This window comes from Triticum urartu, chromosome 4A (genome assembly GCF_056163025.1).
Source record: "Triticum urartu cultivar PI428250 chromosome 4A, HENAU_Tu73, whole genome shotgun sequence".
Lineage (NCBI taxonomy): Eukaryota > Viridiplantae > Streptophyta > Magnoliopsida > Poales > Poaceae > Triticum > Triticum urartu.
The window spans coordinates 616,653,947-616,679,540 of NC_141876.1; the positions used below are offsets into that span (position 1 = coordinate 616,653,947).

A 25,594-nucleotide genomic window follows, 5' to 3' on the forward strand; every position below is an offset into this window, starting at 1 on the left:
ATACTCAGTGCCAAAAAGGAATGGACAAGAGAGTAAATGACCAAATCATGATTCATTTCTTCAGTTCTCAAATTAACCATGATACATACAGTATATATGTTACCCCAATTCTCTTCATGTTTCTCTTCTACTTTGGATGCGTCAGATATGCCTACCTAGGAAGCAATCACACATGTATACATGCATATGAACAGTCACACCCAAACACAAAAAGAGTCTTCTTACAGCATCAGCACACTCGGCCGCTCAGGGCTAACTCACTTTGGAGCTGCACTAGTGTGGATGCTGGGCCAGCAGGAGCGCTTGCCAAGCCTCACATGTCTCCTCACATCTAGACGAAGTAAAACGTACAAGACGACCTGGTAGCCGATCGCCATCAGGAACAAAACAAGGAGATTCATCCACTTTGCACCTGTCGACGATGATATGCCATACGAGCCTCGGACAGCCTGCACACCGGGTATCGTCATTGTAGCCCCAACTGCAAATGATGTATCGACATACTCGTTCTCGACCAAGCCCTGCAGCAGCATTGCTCGTGAGCACGCCTGACCCAGTTGAAGCAAGATGGGCATAGAGTTTATGTAGGTTACATACGATGGCCATATATAACTTACCTGGACGGCGTATGTATGGAATGAAATGTAGGACAGCGGATAGTTCCACACGGCCACTGGTATTGCGTCTCGGATCCGAAAATACCCAGCCACCAGCATCATGACAACCTGAAGTAGCCATGGTTATTTAATGGTTGTACATTCGATATTTGTGCCCACTTGAAAGAAGACCAAGATGGAAACTCACATATAAGCAAATCAGGGTTAAGGTGCACTTGTAAGTTTCAAGCCAGATGTAGGCAACAATCATCATAAGTGCCTCGTTAGCCAACAGGCACGTAAAGATGGTGATTATAAAGTACATAAGGAAGCTGAACTCATTCATGAGGCCTATCAGGAAGTAGAAAACCAACGACGACGAAATGGACACCAGAAATAGGAAGGGGATGCTGGATAGGAAGTGGCCCAGCAGGAAAACCAATGTCCCAGAATGCCGATTTGAATCCTCATGGGAATATATCTGCATAGACGGAATTAAATGTTAGTACCTAATATTGCTATGATTTTACAAAGTCTACGGTGAATAAGAAGACATCATTCAGCAATAAATCACAATTTTAGAAATAAAATTTATTAGGAAGGATGTGGCCATAATGTTGCGATTCTGCTTGGAAGATTAAAAACAAACTGACTTTGATCTCATCAATATGAGCAGGTACTCCACAAACACTCAAAAGGACGAGAAATGAAACAAACACAAATATCGCAGAAATCCTAACCTGTCAAAACAAAGTGAACATTGAGCCTCAAATCACAAAAACAGTAAATTTAATCAAGAAATAAAAATATCCAGTAAATCGGAACATAATGCTGCAGTGACACTAACCACTACAGATGACAATGAATGACCAATGTCGATAAATATGGTGCCAATTGAGAGGGCAAGCAGCATATACAAGACAAGCCTGCTCCAGAAGTACTTCCAGTCTCTTGACATAATTAGCAATGATCTCCAAGTGAGAATCCCAATTCTCGCTGCATCACTGGCTTTGCCTTTGCTTTTCAAGTAAGGACCTTCCTGCATCACACCATGTAGACAATAGTTTATTCACTATCATGGTTCATGGATATTGCAGTGTCCTATTTCTCAATCTAACATGGTTGATTGTAGAATTCCTACTCAGGAATATAAGTATCAATTATGTGTTTGTGGAAGGGGTGACATAGATGGCATTTTCATTATTCTAGGGTGTGGAGCATTAGTACCTTCTCAATCAATTTGCAATCATCAATTCAACAGAGGCAGCTTCAGCCGATGATTTGTATGTTGCTTCTAGTGTCCGGATTGCCACAGCAGTGTCCATGCTCACTCATGAGAAATCCCCTTGATCATCCTGTTAATAACTAGAAAGCTTTTTATCTCTCACAACAAAGGAACATTTTGCCATCAAATTGAGTAAAATGACTAAAGATAATATCAGAAATTATGTCAGAGTAAAAATCAAAAGATACCTGCAGATTTTTGCACATGGCTATGATTCTGTCGAAGTCTGTATTGATTGCTCTCAGGAAGTGGTCAGATGGACTTTGCATGATTGAACATGGAAACTCAGCATTTGAGAAGTGCTGTAACAGAACAAGACCAAGTAAGAAAACTCCAGAAGGTAATGGCACTGGTGCCCCGGCTGTACTCCACCCGCCTCTTGGAGTAGGGCATGTGCGTCACCATCCAGCGGGCGCACTGTGCCATCCAGGAGCACCTTCCCTTCGATGGCGTTAATGACCTCGGCCATGAGCCTGCATCTCTTATATCAATCCCCAATTACATCTCTAAAATTTACCTCTTGTCGTTGTTGAGGTGATCGAGTAGGGCGAGAGAGATGAATGAGAGGAAGAAGATAGTGTGTTTTTGCGCCGGGCGGACTCCCCAGCTTTTCCGTAGTTCTATTGATCTGATTATTGTTTACAAGCAACCTATCTAACTAACCCGGCCAGCCCGCTGCGATCCGGAGTTGTCGCGCCATCCCACGACCTCCACAACGCTAGCGTGCCACGCTGACCGGGAAAACCAGAACAGAAAATGAAACGGGGCGATCGTGCAAGACTCGGCGCGCTCTCCCTACTCCTACGTGCATGCTGCATGTGGACATCACATCAACAGCTATGCATTGCTTATTCTAATCAAAGCAAACTAGAAGACACACGCACTCTCACGTGTGATGGAGCTTAGGTCAACATTTCTCCCCCTTAAGCTCCATTCGCCTTGCTGATCTCCCTGATGCCCAGCCTCTGCCGCATTTCAACATGTCTCACATGACCCAAAGCTTTTGTCAGTATGTCAGCAAGTTGATCATTAGTACCAACATGATCAAGCTCCAACTGTTTCTCTTCCACACACTCCCGTATGAAGTGATACTTCACATCTATGTGCTTGCTCCTGTCATGGTGAGTAGGATTCTTTGCCAAAGCAATTGCTGACCTATTATCAACCAGAAGTTTGAAATTCATTGGTACCTCACGCTTCATTTCAGTAAGCAATCTGCTCAACCAGAGGCCTTGACAAGTTGTGGCTCCAGCTGCCACATATTCCGCCTCACACGAGCTCATTGCTACCACCTTCTGTTTCTGCGAGGTCCATGAAACAGGGTTCCCACCGAAGAAGAACACCTGACCAGAAGTGCTTTTCCTGTCGCCAACATCACCGGCGTGGTCGCTATCACTGTATCCGACCAGCCCATCAGTTCCTCCTCGTGTATAGCAGCACCCGTAGCTGAGTGTACCTTGCACGTACTGTAGGATCTGTTTCACTGCCGTCCAGTGAGTCATCGTCGGTTTCTCCATGAATCTGCTCACCAAGCCCACTGAATAAGTGATGTCAGGTCTCGTGTGAGTCAAGTACCTCAAGCTTCCAATGACACTGCGGTAGAGAGAGGGATCAAACGGCTTGGCTTCATCTTCTTTTTTCAGCTTGAGTCTGCATTCCATTGGTGTGTGACAAGTGTTGCACTCTGCTATCCCAGCTAGTTCAAGGATCTTCTCTGCATAGCTACGCTGGCTCAATGTAATTGAGCCCTCTGTTTGAGCTACTTCTATCCCCAGGTAGTAACTAAGGAGACCAAGATCACTCATCTTAAAGAGCTGCTGCATTTGATTCTTGAACTGAATAATGTCATCTCTGCTGGTGCCAGTGATTATCAGATCATCGACATACACTCCCACAAGTAGGTATGAGTGTGCATCCCCTCTCCTATAAACAGCATGCTCTAGAGGGCCTCTAGTGAACCCAAGTGTATTCAGTGTCTCGTCGAGCTTTGCATACCATGCCCTCGGAGCTTGACGCAGACCATATAGTGCTTTATTCAGCTTCAACACTTGACTTTCCCTTCCAGCAATGACATAGCCTAGTGGCTGTCCCACATACACTTCCTCAGAGAGTTCACCATTCAGAAAGGCTGATTTCACATCCATATGGTGCACCTCCCAGCCTGAGTGCGCAGCGAGAGAGTGTGCATGTGGCCCAGACGCTTGCCTCGCTGTAGCTGCACCTCCCTTAATATATGACATAAAAAATTAGGAAAATATAAAAAGGAAATAGAGAAAAAGGGGAAGTAGAAAAAAAACTTTGAAACAAGATAAAGAAAGAAAAAAGAGGATAGAATGGGCCCGTTCTATACAGTAGCCCACCAGAAAGGGCCCCAAACCCAACGCCCATTAACCTATCTCTCATCCCCCGATCCCCATCTTTCTCCACGGACCACGGTCATGGCGGCGGCGGCGCAGCCACACCCAGCAGATTAGTCGTCTCCCTTAACTACTTGGCGCAGCAATCCAGAACAATGGAAATGCTTGGCTCCACGGACGCCTCCGCGGAGTTGAAGCGTCCACGCGATGCAGAAGACGGCGGGGACGGTGGCGCTGGCGCGGGCGATGACCGGCTGAGCGCGCTGCCGGACGACCTCCTCCGCGCCATCCTGTCGCGCCTCAAGGCCCAGCAGACGGGGCGGACGTGCGTGCTGTCCACGCGGTGGAGGGACCTCTGGCGCGCCGTGCCATGCCTCGACATCGACCGTAGATATACCCGCCGCGGTTTTGACGACTTCACAGCCAACCTCCTGCGCGGCCATAACTTCACGATCCTGGAAGAGCTCCGGCTGCACGGGGCCACCGTTGTCGTCAGCGACCGTTGGCTCCGCCGCGACATAGGTCAAGATGCATGGCCCCGCCGGCTCAGAAAGTTGCATCTTTCCCGCCTGCAGTTGGAACTGAACGACCTTGCCAGCCATATCAGCTCCGGCTCCCTGCTCTCGAGGACCTGAAACTCAACATGTGCTGCCACTCGCTCACCAGCAATGCTAAGATCATCTCCTCCTCCCTCAAGAAATTGACCATCGTCGATGGCGAGCACACCGTGGAAGATCTCGAGGTTTTCAAGTTGATTATAAAGGCCCCTGCTCTTGTTTCTCTTCGCCTGACTGGCGAGCAGTTTGAGCACATTCTTGACACCACTCAGCCACATACCATGCCGTCTCTTCTTGATGCGTCCATTCATGTGCCCTGGATTTACCAGAGCGCCGAAGAACAACTCAACATTCTTCTCACGGTGTCTAATGTGACAACCTTGCGCTTGGCGCATTTTCCGGTCACGGTATATCTTCTTCTTGATTGATACCACTTCTATTTATTATTCAGTTTGCATTTTTCTATATCTCAAGAGCCATTAAAATGAATGCCTGTATGGTTGATTTTGTTCTCAGTTGCTGTTCTTTGGGAGTCATGAGGATCTTCCTGTATTCAAGTTTGAGAACCTGATCACAAGCTTTTCTCTAGACGGGTGCCATATCAACGGCGACTTCCTTGGGCTGCGCCAATACCTGCACAACTCGCCTAACCTGCAGAAGCTCACTCTGCACCATTGCAAGGTCCGCTACTTCTTTCATCAACAACTAATTACCATAACCCGAAACTTTCCGTAATATATTGGTATTCCATTCCTCTGCGCTGCTCAACAGGTCTCGGATTTCCAATCTACAAAGGAGGTGGTGAAACGCCGTCAATCATATTCTAAGGACCTGGCGCATTTCAAGTGCAACAACCTCAGGCTTACTGAAATCATACACCGAGATGGTGATGCTTCTGTCGATCCGTTGGTCAAGTTTTTCAGGGGCATGCGAAGGAATCGGCCAAACAACAAGATCAAACTCATTTCGCTCAAGAGGAAGAAAAACATAACCAGACTCACTATGGCCGATTAGAAGAACCGCATGGCAATACACTATGATGTCTATCATTTGCTGATTTCAGTAAACCAGGTTGCACATGTGTCATCATTTTTACCTTTTCAATAAATTCATCATGAGTCCCTGGGCTTGATTATGTCAGATGGTTGAGATCGTTTGGATTTCAGCAACTAGTACCTTTTGTACTAGGGTAGTGGAAGTGTCATGATCCCCTCGTCTATATATATGGATTTCTTTTTCATTTGGGATGACATTTTCTCATCTTTTGCTGATCGTGTATGTCACCGATACCTCTGAGATTATCCCCCGGTGAGATTGTTCTCCATGTACACAGTTAGAACCTTTCATATCTTGACTCAATTATCCACTTGTCTCCAACTACTCCCTCCGTTCCGAATTACTTGTCTTAGATTTGTCTAGATACGGAGGTATCTAGCACTAAAATGAGTCTAGATACATCCGTATCTAGACAAATCCAAGACAAGTAATTCGGAACGGAGGGAGTATATTCATAAGCACCAATGGATTTAACAAGAGACAATCTGTTATTGCTCAATGACTACAATGCCAAGCTTCATCTCAGGCACATTCAACATCATCTACAATGCCACAAACCTACTGACATGGAAATGCCTGTTGGCACAGCCCCAGACGTGCCGAGCCCCATCGTCTACAACACTCAAAGAAAACACCTTCAAGAGGGGATCATTACTCAACCGTCAATGTCATCAGATCCAACCAGGAAGATCAAACTTGTGAGAGACAACAAGGCCACAAAGGAAGCAATACTCAGTGCCAAAAAGGAATGGACAAGAGAGTAAATGACCAAATCATGATTCATTTCTTCAGTTCTCAAATTAACCATGATACATACAGTATATATGTTACCCCAATTCTCTTCATGTTTCTCTTCTACTTTGGATGCGTCAGATATGCCTACCTAGGAAGCAATCACACATGTATACATGCATATGAACAGTCACACCCAAACACAAAAAGAGTCTTCTTACAGCATCAGCACACTCGGCCGCTCAGGGCTAACTCACTTTGGAGCTGCACTAGTGTGGATGCTGGGCCAGCAGGAGCGCTTGCCAAGCCTCACATGTCTCCTCACATCTAGACGAAGTAAAACGTACAAGACGACCTGGTAGCCGATCGCCATCAGGAACAAAACAAGGAGATTCATCCACTTTGCACCTGTCGACGATGATATGCCATACGAGCCTCGGACAGCCTGCACACCGGGTATCGTTATTGTAGCCCCAACTGCAAATGATGTATCGACATACTCGTTCTCGACCAAGCCCTGCAGCAGCATTGCTCGTGAGCACGCCTGACCCAGTTGAAGCAAGATGGGCATAGAGTTTATGTAGGTTACATACGATGGCCATATATAACTTACCTGGACGGCGTATGTATGGAATGAAATGTAGGACAGCGGATAGTTCCACACGGCCACTGGTATTGCGTCTCGGATCCGAAAATACCCAGCCACCAGCATCATGACAACCTGAAGTAGCCATGGTTATTTAATGGTTGTACATTCGATATTTGTGCCCACTTGAAAGAAGACCAAGATGGAAACTCACATATAAGCAAATCAGGGTTAAGGTGCACTTGTAAGTTTCAAGCCAGATGTAGGCAACAATCATCATAAGTGCCTCGTTAGCCAACAGGCACGTAAAGATGGTGATTATAAAGTACATAAGGCAGCTGAACTCATTCATGAGGCCTATCAGGAAGTAGAAAACCAACGACGACGAAATGGACACCAGAAATAGGAAGGGGATGCTGGATAGGAAGTGGCCCAGCAGGAAAACCAATGTCCTAGAATGCCGATTTGAATCCTCATGGGAATATATCTGCATAGACGGAATTAAATGTTAGTACCTAATATTGCTATGATTTTACAAAGTCTACGGTGAATAAGAAGACATCATTCAGCAATAAATCACAATTTTAGAAATAAAATTTATTAGGAAGGATGTGGCCATAATGTTGCGATTCTGCTTGGAAGATTAAAAACAAACTGACTTTGATCTCATCAATATGAGCAGGTACTCCACAAACACTCAAAAGGACGAGAAATGAAACAAACACAAATATCGCAGAAATCCTAACCTGTCAAAACAAAGTGAACATTGAGCCTCAAATCACAAAAACAGTAAATTTAATCAAGAAATAAAAATATCCAGTAAATCGGAACATAATGCTGCAGTGACACTAACCACTACAGATGACAATGAATGACCAATGTCGATAAATATGGTGCCAATTGAGAGGGCAAGCAGCATATACAAGACAAGCCTGCTCCAGAAGTACTTCCAGTCTCTTGACATAATTAGCAATGATCTCCAAGTGAGAATCCCAATTCTCGCTGCATCACTGGCTTTGCCTTTGCTTTTCAAGTAAGGACCTTCCTGCATCACACCATGTAGACAATAGTTTATTCACTATCATGGTTCATGGATATTGCAGTGTCCTATTTCTCAATCTAACATGGTTGATTGTAGAATTCCTACTCAGGAATATAAGTATCAATTATGTGTTTGTGGAAGGGGTGACATAGATGGCATTTTCATTATTCTAGGGTGTGGAGCATTAGTACCTTCTCAATCAATTTGCAATCATCAATTCAACAGAGGCAGCTTCAGCCGATGATTTGTATGTTGCTTCTAGTGTCCGGATTGCCACAGCAGTGTCCATGCTCACTCATGAGAAATCCCCTTGATCATCCTGTTAATAACTAGAAAGCTTTTTATCTCTCACAACAAAGGAACATTTTGCCATCAAATTGAGTAAAATGACTAAAGATAATATCAGAAATTATGTCAGAGTAAAAATCAAAAGATACCTGCAGATTTTTGCACATGGCTATGATTCTGTCGAAGTCTGTATTGATTGCTCTCAGGAAGTGGTCAGATGGACTTTGCATGATTGAACATGGAAACTCAGCATTTGAGAAGTGCTGTAACAGAACAAGACCAAGTAAGAAAACTCCAGAAGGTAATGGCACTGGTGCTCCGGCTGTACTCCACCCGCCTCTTGGAGTAGGGCATGTGCGTCACCATCCAGCGGGCGCACTGTGCCATCCAGGAGCACCTTCCCTTCGATGGCGTTAATGACCTCGGCCATGAGCCTGCATCTCTTATATCAATCCCCAATTACATCTCTAAAATTTACCTCTTGTCGTTGTTGAGGTGATCGAGTAGGGCGAGAGAGATGAATGAGAGGAAGAAGATAGTGTGTTTTTGCGCCGGGCGGACTCCCCAGCTTTTCCGTAGTTCTATTGATCTGATTATTGTTTACAAGCAACCTATCTAACTAACCCGGCCAGCCCGCTGCGATCCGGAGTTGTCGCGCCATCCCACGACCTCCACAACGCTAGCGTGCCACGCTGACCGGGAAAACCAGAACAGAAAATGAAACGGGGCGATCGTGCAAGACTCGGCGCGCTCTCCCTACTCCTACGTGCATGCTGCATGTGGACATCACATCAACAGCTATGCATTGCTTATTCTAATCAAAGCAAACTAGAAGACACACGCACTCTCACGTGTGATGGAGCTTAGGTCAACATTTCTCCCCCTTAAGCTCCATTCGCCTTGCTGATCTCCCTGATGCCCAGCCTCTGCCGCATTTCAACATGTCTCACATGACCCAAAGCTTTTGTCAGTATGTCAGCAAGTTGATCATTAGTACCAACATGATCAAGCTCCAACTGTTTCTCTTCCACACACTCCCGTATGAAGTGATACTTCACATCTATGTGCTTGCTCCTGTCATGGTGAGTAGGATTCTTTGCCAAAGCAATTGCTGACCTATTATCAACCAGAAGTTTGAAATTCATTGGTACCTCACGCTTCATTTCAGTAAGCAATCTGCTCAACCAGAGGCCTTGACAAGTTGTGGCTCCAGCTGCCACATATTCCGCCTCACACGAGCTCATTGCTACCACCTTCTGTTTCTGCGAGGTCCATGAAACAGGGTTCCCACCGAAGAAGAACACCTGACCAGAAGTGCTTTTCCTGTCGCCAACATCACCGGCGTGGTCGCTATCACTGTATCCGACCAGCCCATCAGTTCCTCCTCGTGTATAGCAGCACCCGTAGCTGAGTGTACCTTGCACGTACTGTAGGATCTGTTTCACTGCCGTCCAGTGAGTCATCGTCGGTTTCTCCATGAATCTGCTCACCAAGCCCACTGAATAAGTGATGTCAGGTCTCGTGTGAGTCAAGTACCTCAAGCTTCCAATGACACTGCGGTAGAGAGAGGGATCAAACGGCTTGGCTTCATCTTCTTTTTTCAGCTTGAGTCTGCATTCCATTGGTGTGTGACAAGTGTTGCACTCTGCTATCCCAGCTAGTTCAAGGATCTTCTCTGCATAGCTACGCTGGCTCAATGTAATTGAGCCCTCTGTTTGAGCTACTTCTATCCCCAGGTAGTAACTAAGGAGACCAAGATCACTCATCTTAAAGAGCTGCTGCATTTGATTCTTGAACTGAATAATGTCATCTCTGCTGGTGCCAGTGATTATCAGATCATCGACATACACTCCCACAAGTAGGTATGAGTGTGCATCCCCTCTCCTATAAACAGCATGCTCTAGAGGGCCTCTAGTGAACCCAAGTGTATTCAGTGTCTCGTCGAGCTTTGCATACCATGCCCTCGGAGCTTGACGCAGACCATATAGTGCTTTATTCAGCTTCAACACTTGACTTTCCCTTCCAGCAATGACATAGCCTAGTGGCTGTCCCACATACACTTCCTCAGAGAGTTCACCATTCAGAAAGGCTGATTTCACATCCATATGGTGCACCTCCCAGCCTGAGTGCGCAGCGAGAGCAAGGAAGATGCGTACGGTCTCCATTCTTGCAACAGGAGCGAATACCTCCTCGAAGTCAATGCCTTCTCTCTGCGCGTAGCCCTTTGCCACTAAACGTGCCTTGTGCTTGATCACATTGCCGTCAGGATCACGCTTCACTTTATAGACCCACTTGAGCCCAATCGCCTTGCGCCCACGAGGAAGAGTGGTGAGCTCCCAAGTGCAGCTCTCGGTAATGGAATCCATTTCAGCATCCATGGCACCCTTCCAGACAGCATCAGACAGTGCTTCGTTGACGTTCGCCGGCTCCTCAGCGCTGAGCAGACAGAGCAGCATCGCCTCACGCACTGCCTCGCCCTCTGTCTCGTCAAGGACACAGGAGATGCGCCGGTACCGAATATTTCCGGTGTCTACATCACGGAGGTTCTCGTCATGACTTGGTGGCGTGGCCCAGTGAATCTCCCATCCTGCAAATGGCGTCTCCGTCTCGCTTTGAGGTGAGCTGAGCACGCTCGACTCGGGTGAGGAGCCGCTCACGCTCGCCTTTGATGCGGGCTGCGTGGGGGATGCCGATGACGATGCAGGTGCCGGGGTCTTGGGGCTGGCATGCGGCGAGTGCATCGGTGTTGCCATGCCGCTGTCCAGCTCATGCACACCATGTGCCGTGGTGTAAACCACACTGAAGGTTGCCGGTGCAGCCATGTCCGCGCCCGTGCTCTGGACGCTCCACGTCCACGGCCTGTTTTCCTCAAAGACCACGTCTCGCGTGATCTGCACCTTCTTCGTCGCAGGATTGTACACTCTGTAGGCCTTGGACCCCTCCTCGTATGCAACAAAGGCCATCGGCGTCGAACGATCGCTCAACTTGTTGATGCCAGGCCCGACTCTCTTGACATGAACCGTGCACCCAAACGTACGCAAATGATGCACGCTGGGTTTACGGCCGTGCCACGCCTCGTATGGGGTGACACCATCCAGGCTGCATGTGAGGGCGCGGTTCAGAATGTAGACGGCTGTCTTGACTGCTTCTGCCCAGAAGAACGACGGCATGCTCATGCTCTTCAACATGCACCTAGCCATCTCCACCACGGTTTGATTTCGCCGTTCCACTACCCCATTTTGCTGAGGTGAGTAGGGGGCCGTGGTGTAGTGCTTGACTCCGACCTCTTCGCAGTACGCCTTGAATTCACCGGAGTTGAACTCCCCCCGCGATCCGAGCGGAAGGCGCGTAACTTGCATCGGCCGTCTGCTTCTGCCAAAGCCTTGACCCTTTTGAAGCGTTGAAATGCCTTGTCCTTGGTCTTCAGGAGCTCTACCCACATGTAGCGACTGAAATCATCAACTATCAGCAGAAAATACCGGTTACCTGCGGGTGTGGTTGGCTCGATCGGCCCGCAAAGGTCCGTGTGCACAAGCTCTAGCGCGCGCTCTGCGCGGTATGCAGTTGCCTGGGGAAATGAGGCTCGGTGCTGCTTCCCAAGTGCACATCCATCACACTATTCCTCCACACGATTGATGACGGGCATGCCACGCGCCATCTGCTTCGTTGACATGGTGCGGAGTGCACGAAAGTGCAGGTGTCCCATGCGTGCGTGCCACCTCCAGGTTGCATCATCTCCTTGGGCCATCAGACAGGCGGGAGCGTCGATGATGAGACGCCCTGTGTAGAGTCGGCTGCCGGACCGCCTGACGCGTGCGAGGACTTGTCGCGCCGGGTCACGAATTGCCATGACGCCGCTCTCAATGGTGATGGAGCAGCCACCCTCGTCGAGCTGTCCCACGGAGATGATGTTGCTCCGCAGGCTCGGGATGAAGAAGACGGCCGCGAGCGCTCGTTGGTTCCCACTTTGGCAGCGAAACACGACGGAGCCGCGCCCTTGAATGGCAACATGCGACCCATCGCCGAACTTGCCAGTGCCGTGCACACTCTCGTCGAGCATGGCGAACACGGTTCTGTCTCCTGTCATGTGACTTGAGGCGCCAGTGTCAAAGTACCAGAGGTCCTCGGGTGAGGGGACAGGGATTACCTTCTCTTCATTGAGAAAGACAGCCTGTGGCGCCACAATCTCCGGCGTGGTGACAGTGGTGACCACGGCCATGAGCAGGCCCTGATCATGATCATCGCCAGCCTGGGCCAGGTGCGCCTGCTCGTTCCTTCCCTTCTGCTCTTGCTCCCGGAGCCATGTACGGCACTCTTTCTTCCAGTGACCTGGGATGCCACAATGATGACACTTGCAATTCTTCTTCTTGCCACCAGATCCGCATGAGCCACCTGCCTCGGCGTTTCCGGGCGCGCCCTTGCCGCCGCCCTGAGGTTTAGGCTTCGCGGGTGACTTGTTCTTGCAGCCGCTGCCGCCGCCACCAGACGACGATCCACCACCGCCGCCCAGCTTCTCACGGGCCAGCCACTCCTCGTGCGTGAGCAGCAGACGTCCTGTGGCCTGCGAGCCGTCATCCAGGTCGTAGTGATCCTCGCAGGCGGAGAGACGGCCGACCAGTTCTTCCACTGACATGGTCTTGAGATCGATCAGTGATTCAATCGCCATCGCCATCGGGCGGTAGCGACGCGGCACGACACAGAGAAACTTCTGCACCGCCTTGTGCTCGGTGACCGGATCGCCGTACAACTCCAGGTCGGCGACGAGGGCGGAGAGCCGCAGCCCGAAGTCCTCGATGGATTCCCCGTCCTTGAAGCGGAGATCCTCGAACTCCCGCCGGCGCACTTGCGCCTTGGCCTCGCGTGCGCGCTCGCTGCCCATCCGCATGGTTTTGATTGTCTCCCACGCGATCTTTGCCGTGTCCTTGGCGGCCAGCACGCGCAGCATCTCCGGCGGAACGCCGGTGAGTATAATGCTCAGCGCGCGCCGGTCGTCATTTTCGTCGGCGTCGTCGTCGGTCACTGCGGACCAGATGCGGGCAACCTGCAGCTTGACCTGCATCACCAACGCCCACTCCTGATAATTCATGCGCGTGAGCATCATGGAAGCCCCTGACTCCTCTCGCACGACGCGCTCCACCACCCGATATTCGCCGCTGTCGTCGCCGGTGTGGCGAGCGAGCGGCGCCTTGGATGAAGGCGTCCTCGGCGACTTCTTGCCGCCACCCTTGTTCTTCCCGTCCGACTCGTCACCAGACATCACCACGGCGGATCAAACACCGCCGCCGCGCCAAGGATCAAACACCCGTAGCTCTGATACCAATTGTCGTTGTTGAGGCGATCGAGTAGGGCGAGAGAGATGAATGAGAGGAAGAAGACAGTGTGTTTTTGCGCCGGGCGGACTCCCCAGCTTTTCCGTAATTCTATTGATCTGATTATTGTGTTTACAAGCAACCTAGCTAACTAACCCGGCCAGCCCGCTGCGATCGGGAGTTGTCGCGCCATCCCACGACCTCCACAACGCTAGCGTGCCACGCTGACCAGGAAAACCAGAACAGAAAATGAAACGGAGCGATCATGCAAGACTCGGCCCGCTCTCCCTACTCCTACGTGCATGCTGCATGTGGACATCACATCAACAGCCATGCATTGCTTATTCTAATCAAAGCAAACTAGAAGACACACGCACTCTCACGTGTGATGGAGCTTAGGTCAACACCTCTCCAGGGTCCAGGCTGTTAATTTTGCTTCCTGCATATGTATTTTTCATTGATATTAGATTGTTTGTGATTCCTCCATGGCTGATGACTCAATTCATAACCGGATGCATATATGTGCAAACAGGACACTCTCCCGCCAAGTGTGTATAGGCTTTCAAAACGGCCACCTCACACACATAACTCAATTTTTTTAACATATTTTAGACTTGAAATTTTTTCCATCTGCAATATACGTCATTAGAAGCCCCGTTCTACAATTTCACAACTTTTAGAGTTGGTTTGCTATTTTCGCGGCATTAACTGAATTTCGGGCAAGCAAAAAACGCAATAAAGTTCTGTGGCGGGCCATACGGGATGCCCGCCACTCCTGACTTCTTGATTATTTTTTATTTGCGCGGGTGACTGCATTGCGGCAGTGGCGAATACCTTTGTTGCCCGCACTGCAAACATCTGGATATGGAAAATTACAAATTTGAGAGGGTCACCCCACTATGTCTGTAGCGGGCGTATTCCACGACCGCCACTCTAAGACGAAGTAGCAGTGGCGGGTGGGCAGCAACGCCCGCCGGTGGCAGGTTTCAACACGCTAGCAAATTTTGTGAGTCCAGTTGTGGCGGTCATTCCGGTGCGCCCGCCACTGTTACACCACCAGCACTGGCGGGTGCATCCTGTCACCCGCCGCTGCTAGTTTTCAAAATTAGCTGTGGCGGGTGTCCGGCTTCGCCTGCCACTAATTTGAGTTCACCTATAAGCCCTTTCCCGGTACTTGGAGCACTCTAGTCTCTCTGTATTGGCATCGTGACGATAACAAACTCTATCCCGCAATTTACCAAGCAGCCGTCAGTAAGCAAAAAATAATCAGGATCAAGAGAGCAAACATGAGCATATGTATGCGCAAATGGTGTTTTCCCATCGTACAAGCACTCATCTTAGCATGGCCACTGTAAAACCAAACAACTCGGGGCTTGGGATATAGCAGAATTATAATTCACCAAGTATAAAAGCACCTGTGATGCTGTACATGATGTTGGCCGTTACTGAATCTTCAACTAATTCATGTGCAGAGCCCAGCCACATGATCTTATGATAATAAACACAAGCAGCAACCTAACCTAGTCATGGTAATCACACGGGTGAATATACACCATCAGGTAACAAGGCAAAGATATGTCGCTCCCAATCCCAAGACCAGTCACCTAGCTAATTGCAACAATTCACAAGCACACAGTCCATAGGTAACAGTAAAAATAAAATGAATAACAGAATAATCAAGAAATACAGTGACTGAATTATGAGGATAGCTTTACCAATTTTTGTGGATAAGAAATTGCTGGGAAAATCCAGCAAATAAACAATCACACGGCTAAAAAAGTTCACACCATCTAAGGAGACAGATCCAAAACTCTCTCTACACTGCTCCAGGGAAAAATAACCAGCTGGGGAAAATCCTCTACCCATTCCTCACCCCCCATGAGCTAAAGATTTTTTTTAAAATATTTTCTTTTTATAACAAATTTCAATAATGTATGACCTAGTTCGTAAAATACAATTATATAACCCCGCCGTCCTTCATTATCCAAGCAAAGAAAAGAAAAGACTAGGATTCCTTTATCAGCTTTATTCAACATTACTCGTTTACTAAGTCATTTAGGCCTTGGCAACTATTAGATGTGGCATCTTTGTTGTTTGCTTTTTTATCATAATTACCATGCATTTGACCATAAGTAGTAAGCAGGATCAGAAGAAGGGAAGGCAACCCCTGTGAGGATTCAATGGAGTTTGGATATACAGTTTCAGTTGGCGTTGTCCTGTCTTTAGGTCATGGTGTTGTCCTCGTCTTTAGTTCAAAAAGACTAGTAGTGACGACCAAGGCTCTCAGGGGCGCCCGCCACTGACCTTCCACCACTGCTAATATGCCATCAGTGGCGGGCGCCCCCTATCTGGTGACACGCCCCCGCGTCGCACCGATCTGGCGACATGGGGAAAGCGCCACCGTCGGTGACTCCTGAGTCTGCCTCTCCTTCCCCTCGTCTTGCCGCTGCCTGAGGGGACCATCGGCAAAGCTCGCACAGGATCCTATGACGGCGGTGGCCGGGCATCTCATCTCGCAGTGGCGGCTCAGACCTGGGCAGCTCCGCGGGATCCCGACGGCATCTTCCTTGTCCGCCAGTGGGGCTGTTCCTGGTCGGCAGCAAGTTGGTCGCTCATGACCGCGTGGTGTTGCGGCGCGGTCGGCGCACGTCCTGCAGCCGTGCTGGTTTGGATCTTGGCCTGTACAAGTCTACGGACAGGTGTGCTGCATGCTCCTGGACACCATGGTGGCCTACTACCATGATGCTTATGGTGGTAGTCCTCGTACTCTTTTCGCTTCACGAAAACATCCTCCAAAATCGGTCCTCCTTGATCTAGTCATCGACGTGTTCCGGAACTGCTGCTGAAGATCTTGCCCAGGATATCTGGATCGGACAGAATCCGATAGTGCACGTCATATCTGACTACGAGGTTTTGAGGGCATGGTGCGAAGCTCTATTGGCCGATGACACCTTGGGACATGTCTTCTCGATTTCCATGGTGGAGACAACGATGGAGAAGGTCATGGTGGCCGTGATAGGAGGATCAACTAGACGGACGGAGCCTTGGCGGCGATGGAGACAGCCAGGTATCAGATAAGTCGCAGGAGTAGTTGTGATAAGTGGGGGTGGCAACACCGTGGTGGTACTCCTCGAGTACCGAGTCATGACTTTCAGGGTGAAAACCTAAGGTCTGACCTTCATTGGTTGTGTCTGGCGATTGCCTTGCTGGAGGAATTATTTTGGGAGCGCGACCTTTTTCCAGGGTGAAAACCCAAGATTTTGGATCGGGCAACGACGACGCTTGTGCACTGTTCCCTTCTTGGAGGCATTGTTTTTTGAGACCTTTTATGTTTTTGGGGTGTTGTATTAGGTGGTGTTATGTGTGTTGCTATTGAGAGGAGTCGGTCGCTGTGGCGGGATCATTCTTTTTTTTTCCTTTCTTTTAATTTTCTCCTTTGGATGTGTGCATCCTGGATGTCCTTATGACATCTTGTTGGTGCATAGACGGGATGTAATTGGTATCTTCGCGATATTAATTTATTCTCCTTTCAAAAAAATTTAATGGCGGGCGGCCACATGCCAGTGGTAGCCCATCTTCAGTGGCGGACAATCACCACTGCCCGCCGGTGGTAGCCCATCTACAGTGGAGGGCTATCACCACTGCCCATCACAGAAATTTTGCAGCAGTGGCGGGCCCTTTCCGCCGCTCGCCACAGTGTTCGGTGCCCGCCACTTCTATTAATTGATGCCAAATTGATGCTATTGCAGCATATTGCGCCTTCATCACATCATCAAAATGCACTAGAACATGAAGGCGCGCGATGCCGCGCCCGTGAATGTTATACAAAATAATGTTAAAACTCTGAGAAAATTCAGCTAGTTAAAACATTTACTATATTTTGAATGGTTCAAATTGGAGTACCTTGGTATAGCTGGTGGATCATATTTATTGAAAACCAAAACTGCTCCATCTATATTTCTCCATCTAACATTAATGAGAAGAGAAGAAACATTGACATACACCTTCACTTGGATCACTGGCTCTCTAGCTTCGTAGGGCATCCCCGTACTTTATAAGTTGAATCAACCCTCCAGACCAGATAAGGAAATTGTAGGATTCATTCAACAGGAAAATGCTCTCCCCCCTGTAGAAGCAAATGAAACTACGTTGGAACAAGCAGTTAATTTGTGGACTGTTTTTGTTTCTTGCTTCAATATCTGAAGACAAAGAAGAGGGGAAGGAACTGAATGCAGTACTGTAGCAAATTATTCAGTGGTACAGAGAGCTTTTTCCAGGAACCCACGAAGACACATGAACATATCACCATACGGTTATCCTGGTATGTCGCGGCCACCAGATGGGTACGTCTGATCGAGGATAGGTTGCACCCCATAAAGGATCTCCTCCTGAACTGTACCCCGTGACTGCTAAGAACTCCATGGTGCTCACCTGCGTCGATTGAGTGGCGATGTGGCGAGACCTCAGCGACGGTGGCTACGGGAGAGGGAACGAGGAGAACGGATAGAGGCTGTCGGCTGTCGCACACAGAAGGTCGATAGGATGGCACTGACGCGGACTCGCCAAGGCAGATGCGCTGCAGAAGCTGGCCTATGGGACGGAGTCCGGGAGGACGGTGGCGGCGCATCGCGGACGATGAACAAATTAAGAAGAGCGGTCTGGAGGGTTAGGGCCGACCTGGCCTATTATGCGAATGGGCTTTCGACGGAGCTCGTTCTATGGAGCAGCAGCCCGCGAAACGGTGCCTGGAGCGCCTGAGCGACGTCGGGATGACCAAAAGCTGATCTAGATCGTACGTTTGAGCCATCCGACGGCCGAGAGCGTCAAAACACTGTGGGGGCTCCTAGCTAGCTGAGTCTTACTGTTTAGTAATAGGATACATAAATTCTAATTTTAACATTGATCCACATACAACACATACAGACACCACATTGCAATGATGTCTTACCAGTAAAAAGTAGTAGTTATAAAAAAATAACAAGTGCATTATAACAATAAACATATATATGTTACTCATAACACATAATTAATGGTTTCACGGATTGTTTAGGAGTGAAAAGAGTGTTGGTCGATGTTCAACACATAGTGCGTTAGTAGAAGCCGCACATACTGCATGAATTACTAGCCCATATATATGTTTACCGGGTGGTCCTCGGTGCGTCGGCTTGTGGTCAAGGTGCATTTCAAGGAGGGGGATGTCAGGGACCTCCCCTAGCCCATACATATACTTGGGCTGAGCATCACCGGCTGCTACGAGCTACAAGTATCGGTGAGGAAGCAACGAAGAAGGAATCCGCGTAGGATCACGTCACTGGCGGCTCCCCTGGCTTCTCCTACCTTTCTTCCACCCCGGTTTCTTGGACTTCTATGAGCAATTCCCCAGTATAAATTCTTGTAGCCCAAATTGATGTTTGAGAGGAGTGAATCCATAGAGGTACTCTAACAATTACATAGCCTAATAGATTTAATAGGAATCATATATACTAAAAAAGGTAACTTACCTACAACACAAGTAAAGATCGTAGAATAATTCTCTTCTTTATCTTTAAATGGGCTACGTGGGTTATCGTGGGAGTTACGCGATTTACATATACAACCAAACACTTGGTCGAAACGATAATTATATGATGTGCATATAGGAATACTTCGAGTGTGGATTTTTAGTACCCCATACTAGCGTACCCTCTATCTAAACCATTCGGTTTGCGTCAAGATTCGTGTTATCCTTATATGAAAAATTCTCCTTTTTGTTTCTTACAAACAAGAGAACATTTGACCTTTGCAGATAAACTATACACAAGTAGGTGCAACCTGAACTTTGCTTTGGTAGATATGTGATATTCCAAACGAGTCTTATTCATAACCAAATGGTGGGCGTACAATATAAATGCATTGGATGCACAACGTAGTAATATGTAATATGCTGTAGTGAAGGGAATAGTAGCAAATTAAACACAGTATCAAATGCTAAGTCAAGGCACTCGCATGCAATACATGCATGCAGCCTGACCGGCATTGACTTATTGCACATAGAGCAGCAAATATAACAATGGCAACGCAGGCATGCTCATCGACACTCTGGAATCCACTCATGTCGATGTGTTCCTGCATGGTCGATCACACGCAGTAGATCCTGCAGAGGTTTGTGCACCCGGGCACGCACAAGTCGGATTGGATGAGGAAGCAGTAGTTGCACAGGGTGGGAAAGATGTTGCAAAAGCTGTTGCAGAAGTAGGGGCGCTGCGCATTGCAAGCCTGGCCGCATCCCGGCCCGCACTCGTCGCATGATATGTCCTGCGCGACCGTTGGCACCTGTAGCTGGATCATCAGGACCAGCACGACACAGACGGCAGCAGTCACCTTGAGAGGCGCCATTTGTTGGGCTAGATATGGATATGATGGTTGTGTTAGATCGAACTCCTAGCTGGAGTAGATAGGTATTTATAGGCGTGCGCACCATCCTTCTTGGATCTGGATGGCAAAGTCTGCTCCTATGAATGAGACTAGCCATAACATACACACTATTCTAGGCTATGTTACTACTACCTCAGTCCTGGTTTATTGGCTCCTTTAATAATTTGTACTAAATTTTGATCAAAGATTTGACTGGCAAAATGTTAGTGCATGTCAAACAAAAATTATATCATTCGATTCGTATCTGAACATAGTTCTTAATAATATATTTTTTTATGACATGCATGAACTTTTTTGTTTGTCAAATTTATGGTCAAAATTCGGCAAAGAATACAATAGGGACCAATAAACTAGGACGGAGGTAGTACCTCTATAATGGGTAGTAACATATGTGTGATGTCGTGCAAGGCTTCATTTATTAGGTTATAGACTCGTACTGTCTTGGGATATGTGATGTTACAGTAACTAGCTAAGTTACTCAATTTACCCATCTACATATTAACTTGTTGTCATATAGGCAAATTTGCTAAGTTGGAATCGATGTTACTTTTGAAGTTACTCCCACTATGGCCAGTCTGAGTCCAAAATATTCCGTGAAAAAGGTCAAGATGGCCAACACTGGTAGCTGAACGCGGAGCGCACGCCAACCTATGGAGGTTCCCGAAAATTGCCTTCTATTAGTGACATTTTTTACTCAGAAAGGTGATTTAAATCCCCGGCCTCTCCATCAGTCGGTGCATACAGTCATCTTTATTAATTATTCAATAAAGATTTGACAAGAATATACATCAAGTCATCCGAAGCCACCACTTACACCTAACAACTCGACAATATGGAGTGCCCTCTCTCCCACCATTTAGAACTGAGGTCACCACCGATCTGCCCGCATGACATATAAGGAGCCTACACTCGGTGCAAAAAATCTAACGCGTACACCACACACACATGTTTTAGAAGCCGCCACCACCATCGAACCGCTGACCCATGTCCAGAAAAGAGATCGTGCATCATCCTTACCAGGCCGGCCATCTGTCGATGCCACCACGGCGACGAACAGCGCTACCGCCTTGCGCTCGTCCATTCAGACACATATGTCGCCGAGACTCGGCTGCACCATGCCGCCAAGATCCACTATTGTAGACACGGTATATCCGACGCCGCTTCACCTGCCAACCTCCACACCATCGCCGCCGATGGAGCCCTTGCCATGCAGGTTCCACCACCCATAGCAACTTTCCCCCGAACACCCAAGCCTCGCAAGATGGCGCCCTCATGGAGGGATACGATGTCCAGGCCGCCGGTGCCCAATCCAAGACAAATTTTGGACTCTCGTCCGGGAGGTGGTCGGGGCTGGATAGGAGGGACCTCGGCTTCGCCTACAAGGAGGGTAATGACATCAAGAGCCGCCGCAGATGCTGGGCTGAACCAGCCGACCAAAGTCTCCTCTGGTCCCCATCTAATGAAAGCACAACCTCATCATGCTACTAATTTGGCCCGATCTTTCACGATACAATGAATCCTCCGAATTTAGCTGATAAAATCTCCCAACTACGCGAGCAGTACACATAACCCAAAGATGGGGTAACGAGAACCAATGGACAATCCCTCGACACAAGAACCTCCCGCCCAAGTAGACGTAACCAGCACGCAACTCATGAGAAACGACAGACCTCGAGGGAAGTCGACCCTTTTGTACAAAAGAAAATTCACCATCATAATGATAAGTTAATTGTCTCCTGTTCGTCCATGATTTTTCCAACAATATAGAACACACATGCATATGCATAGGAAGCACATCACACACAACTAGATCATCATATCCACATAAAGGGAAACTACTTCGACGCGATGCATGATCTTGATAAAACTCCGACATGCACACGCATAAAGCATTGGTACCAAGGCAAGGCACGCAATGGATCCTTCTTCATTGCCATCTCCATTTGCGAACTACAATCTTTCCTCATGATAAATAAAAATATCTACCGTAACTGGAAGAAAATAACTTTACCGTGAACAACCTTTGTTCTGAATACCAACTGATGAAAGCACAACCTCGCCGTGCTACTGATTTGGCCCGATCTTTCAAGATACATGGACCTCCTCTGAATTCAGCTAGTAAAATATCCCAATTACGCGAGTTGTACAGGTAACCGGAAGATGGGATAATGAAAACCAATGGACAATCTCTCGACACACGAAGAACCTCCTGTTGAAGTAGACGTAACAAGCATGCACCCCATCGGAAATGACAGACCTTGAGCGAAGTGTAACTTTCACACAGAAAATTTATACAAAATAAATAACAGCGACACCCGAAGACGGGCGCTTCATGGTCGATACACGACGTTATCTAAACTCAAAAAATATAACATCCTTCTACAAAGAGCCTACCATTACTATATATACCAGTACAGCTAGCCGACTCGAACTTGCCTAATAAGTTAGACCAAACAAAAATTTGTTTATATCTAACTCTCGACCAACACCTAAGGAAGTAAATCTGATCACAAGCTTTAACTTAGCAAGTAATCATTACAATTTATATATTTAAAGTAATTAAACACAATTTCCTGGCAGCCCCATCCAATGTTTCTCCAGGACAGCAAATGCCACCATTTAAACCTGCTCACGTATACATATATCTCCGGCGGCCTTGATCGTAAGAAGTAGTAACCGACTAGGATACTTCCGTTAGTCTCAATCAAAAGGTATCACATCCATGTATAGTCTTGTTGTGTACGTGGCAACCAAAAGATACAACCAAGTTGACGCATGCCTTGATCAAACATGTATGTGTTGGAATTATTTTCTTCCTTCTCTAATATCCAAGCATGCATTGTGTATTTTGATACAGAAGAAAATTGTGGTTCTAATTCAACCTTCATTTTCTCCTGATCAAAACGCCTCACGTTATCGCAAACAGTGACGAGCGAAACTGCCTCAACTTAAACCAGACCAACGTCGTGTATGTCATGGTGGTGGACGGTACAAATAGAACTAGTGTTGGTCATATCATCCTCTCCCCCTTGAAACGAAACCGTCCTCGGTTTCAAGTCTATCTCCCCAGCATATGCATCTGCATAAACTATCAAGGCCAAAAATACCAATGGTATCTGGAATTTTTTTTTTTTACCGTAAACAACCTTTGCTCTGAATACCGACTGATGAAAGCACAACCTCGTCGTGCTACTGATTTGGCCTTATCTTTCACGGTACGATGAACTCCTCTGAATTCAGTTGATAAAATCTCCTAATTACACGAGCAGTACACATAATCTGAAGATGGGGTAACGACAACCAATGGACAACCCCGAAACTCTTCCGGTGACCAAAACAGGACTTCCCATATATAAATCTTTACCTCCGGACCATTCCGGAACTCCTCGTGACGTCCGGGATCTCATCCGGGACTCCGAACAACATTCGGTAACCACATACAAGCTTCCTTTATAACCCTAGCGTCATCGAACCTTAAGTGTGTAGACCCTACGGGTTCGGGAGACATGCAGACATGACCGAGACGTTCTCCGGTCAATAACCAACAGCGGGATCTGGATACCCATGTTGGCTCCCACATGTTCCACGATGATCTCATCGGATGAACCACGGTGTCAAGGACTTAATCAATCCCGTATACAATTTCCTTTGTCTAGCGGTACGATACTTGCCCGAGATTCGATCGTCGGTATCCCGATACCTTGTTCAATCTCGTTACCGGCAAGTCTCTTTTACTCGTTCCGTAACACATCATCCCGTGATCAACTCCTTGATCACATTGTGCACATTATGATGATGTCCTACCGAGTGGGCCCAGAGATACCTCTTCGTCACACGGAGTGACAAATCCCAGTCTCGATTCGTGCCAACCCAACAGACACTTTCGGAGATACCTGTAGTGTATCTTTATAGCCACCCAGTTACGTTGTGACGTTTGGTACACCCAAAGCACTCCTACGGTATCCGGGAGTTGCACAATCTCATGGTCTAAGGAAATGATACTTGACATTAGAAAAGCTTTAGCATACGAACTACATGATCTTGTGCTAGGCTTAGGATTGGGTCTTATCCATCACATCATTCTCCTAATGATGTGATCCTGTTATCAACGACATCCAATGTCCATGGTCAGGAAACCGTAACCATCTATTGATCAACGAGCTAGTCAACTAGAGGCTTACTAGGGACATGGTGTTGTCTATGTATCCACACATGTATCTAAGTTTCCTATCAATACAATTCTAGCATGGATAATAAACGATTATCATGAACAAGGAAATATAATAATAATCAATTTATTATTGCCTCTAGGGCATATTTCCAACAGATTGTAACCCAGCTTATGTGTTTTAATGAGATTTCCTTTTCCTAAAAAAAAAACCTAGTTGACGCATGCCTTGATCAAATGTGTATGTGTTGGAATTATTTTTTTTCTAATATCCAAGCATGCATTGTGTATTTTGGCACAGCAGCAAATTTTGATTCTAATTCAACCTTCATTTTCTCCTAATCAAGACGCATCACGTTATCACGAGCGAAACTGCCTTAACTTGAACCAGACCAACGTCTTATGAGTCATGGTTGTCGACAGTACAAATAGAACTAGTGTTGTCCTTATCATCCTTTCCCCCTTGAAATGAAACCGTCCTCGGTTTCAAGTCTATCTTCTCAGCATATGCATCCGCAGAAACTGTCGAGGCCAAAAATTCAGCATATTGAATGTCCACATCTGCTTCCTCTTGGTCATTGAGTACCTTCACATCAATTGCTTCCTGAGCATGATCACGCCTTTGGCGATCTGCCATATATTGTTCCAGGGTATATGAGTTAAGTAGTATACGTCGAGCCTTTCATACAAAAGAAAATTCACCATCATAATGATAAGTTAATTGTCTCCTGTCCGTCGAGGGTTTTCCCAACAGTATAGAACACACATGCATATGCATAGGAATCACATCATACACGACTAGATCACCATATCCGCATAAAGGGAAACTACTTCGACGCGATGCATGATCTTGAAAAAACTTGTCTGTCCACCAAAGCTTGTATGGTTCTGGATGTTCAATCAACGGCAAGTTCCAAGCATCAACTACAGTCTTACTCACCAAATTCATACTGGAATAGAAATTCATTAAGATGGCACAACTAGCTGGTCCGACACGCACACGCATAAAGCACTGGTACCAAGGCAAGGCACACAATGGATCCTTCTCCATCGCCATCACCTTTTGCGAACTACAATCTTTCCTTATGTTAAATAAAAATATCACTTGTAAGTGGAAGAAAACAATTTTACCGTGGACAACCTTTGCTCCAAATACCAACTGATTGAAAGCACAACCTTGTCGTGGTACTGATTTGGCCCGATC

At 47.3% G+C, this 25,594-nt stretch overlaps 4 pseudogenes; all 4 read right to left on the reverse strand.

Annotated features, from left to right (window-relative positions):
- Positions 1-257: 257 nt before the first annotated feature.
- On the reverse strand, positions 258-2,350 carry LOC125555023 (ABC transporter G family member 3-like; annotated as a pseudogene).
- A 454-nt stretch (positions 2,351-2,804) lies between these two features.
- LOC147977423 (secreted RxLR effector protein 161 pseudogene) lies at positions 2,805-3,542 on the reverse strand (annotated as a pseudogene).
- A 3,294-nt stretch (positions 3,543-6,836) lies between these two features.
- Positions 6,837-17,851, reverse strand: LOC147977424 (ABC transporter G family member 3-like; annotated as a pseudogene).
- LOC147977425 (secreted RxLR effector protein 161 pseudogene) lies at positions 9,384-10,121 on the reverse strand (annotated as a pseudogene).
- Positions 17,852-25,594: the final 7,743 nt, after the last annotated feature.